Source organism: Callorhinus ursinus, unplaced genomic scaffold, assembly GCF_003265705.2.
Source record: "Callorhinus ursinus isolate GAN/ISIS: 27379988/994484 unplaced genomic scaffold, GSC_fseal_2.0 scaffold3, whole genome shotgun sequence".
Classification (NCBI taxonomy): domain Eukaryota; kingdom Metazoa; phylum Chordata; class Mammalia; order Carnivora; family Otariidae; genus Callorhinus; species Callorhinus ursinus.
In genome coordinates, this window is record NW_027397065.1 from 17,590,274 (window position 1) to 17,596,032 (window position 5,759).

Genomic DNA, 5,759 nt, shown 5'->3' on the forward strand with positions numbered 1-5,759 from the left:
CCTGCTAGGTCTCTGTGGATAGGTCTGTTGCCAGTCTAATGTTTCTACCATTATAGTTTACATATCTCTTCTCCTTAGCTGCTTTCAAGATTTTCTCTTTGTCAATGAGACGTGTAAGTTTTACTATTAGATGTTAGGTTGTTGACCTATTCTTATTGATTTTGAGAGGCGTTCTCTGTGCCTCCTGGATTTTGATGCCTGTTTCCTTCCCCACATTAGGGAAGTTCTCTGCTATTATTTGCTCCAATATACCTTCTGCCCCTCTCTCTCTTCTTCTTCTGGGATCCCAATTATTCTAATGTTGTTTTGTCTTATCGTATTGCTTATCTCTCGAATTCTGCCCTCGTGATCCTGTAGTTGTTTATCTCTCTTTTTCTCAGCTTCTTTATTTTCCATCATTTGGTCTTCTATATCATTGATTCTCTCTTCTGCCTCATTTATCCTAGCAGTTAGTGCCCCCATTTTTGATTGCACCTCATGAATAGCCTTTTTGGTTTTGACTTGGTTAGATTTTAATTCTTTTATTTCTCCAGAAAGGGTTTCTCTAATAACTTCCATGCTTTTTTCAAGCCCAGCTAGTATCTTTAAAATCATGATTCTATATATATATATATATATATATATATATATGCCAAAAATAAAGGTAACTACTATGAAGGGATAGAATATGACTCTAAAAATGAAAAATAAATTTTTTTTTAAGAAAAGGGATTGATAAGATGTTGGTTGGAAAAGGGAAAAAGAAAAATTCAAAAAAAAAAAACAGTTAAAAAAATAACTTTGAAAGACTAATGAATCATGGTAAAAAAGCCATGAATTCTATGTGCAGTATTCCCCTAGCGCTTGAGTTCTCCTGTTCCCATTGACCGGTAAACTTGGTCTTGGCTGGCTGTTCATGCTGATCTTCTGGGGGAGGGGCCTGTTGCCGTGGTTCCTAAATGTCTTTGCCGGAGGCGGAATTGCCCCGCCCTTGTGTGTCCTGGCTAAGCAATCTGCTTGGGTTTGCTCTCGGGAGCTTTTGTTCCCTGCAAGCTTTCCGTACAGCTTTGGAGGATGAGAGTGAAAATGGCAGCTTCCCAGTCTCCACCCGGGAGGAGCCGAGAACTTGGGGCCCCGCTCCTCAGTGCACCCCCCAGAGAAAGGCAGTCAGTCATTCCCGTCTCCCCGGTCTCCGGCCGCACTCCGCGCTCACCCGGCCTGTGACCAAGGGTTTCTATCTCTGGCACCCAACCCCGTGTGGAGTCTCCAAACCCAGCAGATCCCTGCGGTGCACTCCTGTGCCACTGCCCCCAGGGGAGGGAGGGGAGTCTCCCCGGATCTACTGCTTGTTGGGTCCCTGCTGGAGGAGCAGTGGCCCAACTGTCACCGATCCACAGTTTATGGCAGCCCTGGGCTGAGAGCTTGCTCCTCAGCTCCGTCTCTGCAGCCGGCTTCCCTGCTCCAATACCTGGGAGTTCTGCTGCACTCAGGCACCCCTGGTCTTTCTGTGACCCCGAGGTTCCTGAGACCACACTGTCCCGTGAGGTTTCCACCCCCGGCTTAGCCACTGAAGCGACGTCCCTCCATGGAGCCTAATTCTCAATGTTCTGATTTTGTGCTCTGCAGCTCTATCACTTACGAGAAGTGTCCGACGGAAGCCCCCTCCCCCCGCCATCTATCCTCCCGAATATCACCTCGGATTCACTTCTCCACACGTCCTACCTTCCAGAAGGTGGTCGCTTTTCCGTTCAGAGAATTGCTATTCTTTTCTTCGATCTCCTGTTGAGTTCGTAGGTGTTCAGAATGGTTTGATCCCTATTCAGCTGAATTCCTGAGACCAGACGAAATCCAGGTCTCCTACTCCTCCGCCATCTTGCTCCGCCCCCGCAGGCAACAACAAAAATTTTTAAACATCAGATTAGCTCCTTTAGTAGTAAAAATAATTCTTTGTAAATACTGCAGAAAGTGTATCATTTTTGTGATAGTTCAATAAATTCTAATAAAAATACGAAAATTGTAGGGAAATAATGGAAATATGTATTATATATGACACCATGGCACAATCAAGTTATATTATGATAATGCAAAATGAAAACTCCAGACAGGTGATCTCTACATGTAATTTTGAAAGGGAATTTGGATCAAGATTTATTAGCTTAGTCCCTGAATTTTAGCCCCAGTCCTAAATCCATAATGCATTATGGTAGTAACTTCTGTGAATTTGTGGAAGTCAAGTGAAGAGTACTACTGTTATATAGCCAAGAAAGAAAAGCCACGAAAGAGAAGGCAGAGAGAAATGAAACAGCCTCAGTCACATTTATACTCAGGAACCTTTCCCCACCCCTCTTTGTTTGTTTGTTTGTCTTACTGTTCCAGGAGAGAGACCTATGTTGGAATTCTTCTTATTCTGCTTTTATCTTTTTAACACTTTAAGAGTTATATGGCAGGGATTTCCCCAATAAACAGCCAGTGTGTTTTCAAATGTCTTTATTCCACTAATGGTGAAAAGGAGACTCAAACTTATTTGGCAATTGGACTGGATGTCTAAACTCTGAAAAGAAGTAGACCCCTAAGTGCCCATTCTACTCTAATGCATGAATGATGCTGTCATCTATGGAAAAAAAATAATTTTAGGTTCCATTCAAATATGAAAGCCTAATAATCTGGCAAGATAAGAATACTCAAAACCTTAATTTCTGATTCCTTGATTTTTAGTAAAACAAAACAAACACAGCAAAGCATAAAAATAAATTAGCTTTTAAAAAGGAAGCCATTTTGGCCACCACAGATCCTCATGCATCTGTTTCCAAGGTTTTGGAAATTTAATATAGAAGGAGAGATGGAGAGAGAGAGAACTTTCCAACCCATACTCTTGATCGGGGAAAGATGAACATAAAAATCCCCACTGCAGGTTGCAGTACTTCTAGGTATAGTAATATCTTGAAATACACACATCTAATTCAAATCTGTCTCAATTGTTTAGCTTTGTGACACAAACATTAGCTGTTAAGAAATCAGTTTTGTTTTGTTTTATGACAGTCATAAAAATTAGAAAACTTTTTTTTGTATTTGTGGCTTTTGACTATCTCGTGAAATTAAAAAAGACATGAGGAATAAAGTCGTATGTTGATGATATTTTTTTTTAAGTGGAGTGATTTGATTAGCAAATTAAAATTCATAGACTTACAGAATACTTGTTGGGGAGGGAAATGGAAACTAATATTATGGTAAATCCTGAAATGTGTCCAAAATCTATTACTGTTACTTTAGAACCAGATAAATATCAAAGCTCTCTTAATCCATTTCCTTGCAATTGAAAAATTATCCTGAATCATCTTCAAAACTAGGTTCCTTTTCTACTTTTCTTTGGCACTGTTGGAGTATTAAGATTTCATGAAATTATAGTTATTTATGAATAAAAATGTGACTTTTATGCCTAAATTTACAGTGATGCCTTTAGATTAAATACTAATTAAGACTTAATAGATGAACCTTTGGAGTAATAGGTTTATTTTCCAATAATGAAACAAATAGGTATAGAGTGCATAATGATACCACTCTTAATGACACCACAACAGCAAAATGATCACCTAGTTAAATAAGCAAAGATGCAAATAAAATAAGCATGATGCTAATTATATATTGGCTATCTTAGGATTAATTAGGACATAATTGTAGTAAATACATCAATTTATCCCTATCTTTATGTAACAAATCCACTGGATGGCAGCTAAACCAAACAGATCAAGTAAAATGTTTTTAATGATTCACAGAAACCATGATATAATGTGGCACACCAAGGTGACTCTTCAGTCACCTTTCAATTTGATGTTTAAATCATAAAATGCAGATTTGTAAAATAACAATAAACAATATCTAAAGGTAATATCCACAAAAGACAGGCATGATGCAAATATACGTCAATATAGTTTTGGTAAAATGTATTGCATGTCATCTCCTTTTTATGTTCTAGTTCATTACACAAACAATTATTTTTTTTAAGATCTTATTTACTTATTTGAGACAGAACTTGGTGGGGGGCTGTGTTGGGGAGAGGCAGAGGGAGAGAGAGAAGCAGACTCCCTGATGAGCAGGGAGCCTGAGGCAAGGCTTGGTCTCAGGAACCTGAGATCATGACCAGAGCTAAAGACAGACACCTAACCAACTGAGCCACCCAGGTGCCCCAGACACAAGCAATTATTGAAAGTTTCTATTTTACTTTGAATGCATTCCTATACATTGGGATATTATATACTTTTTACTTAAGAACATTTATCTTTAAATTTTTATACTTTCTCCATTTTGTTTTTCATTTTAAAAATTAGTTTTAACAGTGTTATCTATTTACATGGATTCACTCTGGTCCAGACACTTTTGACAATGCTTAATGTCTTTTATTTATTCAATTGAGAATCTGTATGTAATTTTTTTGCATAATATATGAATACCCTCCTCAACTGGCTCCAGTGTTAATTCTCTTTTTATTCAAAATTTATCCTCATCCAGATTAAACATGAGTAGTCATTTATTGCCTTGTATGTTATTATAATTCATCACAGAAGTTCATATAAGAGTGGTAGATTTGTCATACTTAACTGTGGCATCTGAACTGAGGTAAACCATGACTAATATAATATACTAGAGGTGTTTTAACGTTCTTTAGGAAGAAATATGGAGATACTATCACATTGAAATATATTATTTTTTAAACTTCTATGTTTTTGAGCCTTTGGAACCCTGCTTGTTATTTACTAGTTAATGAAAGCAAATACCAAATGCACAAATTAGTTGCAAATCCATTGCCAAACGCCTAGTTACTTTGAGTCATGCAAGACCAGTATTTAGTAAGCTTGTTATGGAACGACAGCTACGTTATGCACTGTTACATTTTCAAAGTCATTTCACTGAAGGAGAAATGATTAATGAGCAGCTGATGCAATGACCTGCTGCTAGGATTAATAAAGAGGAGGCCACCGTGTCCAACGAAGCATTGATCATAACTTGTCATCTTATAAACACATTTATGCTAGCTCCAGATTCATTGCATTTTTATGGAAATTTAAAACTTTCCGAATAGTAGAATGCCTCCATTAATGAACATGAAAATGCAAACAGAGTTTTATTACCATCAAAGCCCAGGAGTGCTTCATGGGGTGCCGAGGGCTACACAATTGATTGTTGGACTCTTTTAATGATATCAGCTCAGCGAAATCTCTTTCAAGCTACTGGATTTATAGAATGTGTGTATTCATTTGTGTGTCCATCTGAACTATTATTTTCTTCTAGCTCTAAGGCAAGCAATTTCACCTCATTATGAGCAATTCTGGTCAGGAAGCACCCTTAGAAGTTTTATTCAGTAATGCATTTTACCTATATAGGGAATTTGTAATCATAACTCAACTCTAGAACAGCACAGAAGAGAGGGATTATCACCAGCTCCTTTGAAATCTGTCTTCATAGTAATGTATTAAGTTCACAAAGCTTCTCAACTCCAGATTATGGGAGTCAAGAAGATGGTAAATTATGGCGTCATCCTTGAGAAATGACATCAGGAATAACATCAGAAGGAACATTTCAATAACTTCAGAAATAGGCCTCCAAATTGCACAGGCACCATTTCGAACACACACCAACACCCAAGACAAAATCCCCAACGAAGTTACAACACAGAAACATTATGAGATAATAAAGGTCATGAAAATTTTGAACGTTTTACAAAAGCAACAATGTCAGGACAGCAGATCAGGCTTGTTGGCATTGCTAAAGCTGACAGAATCTGG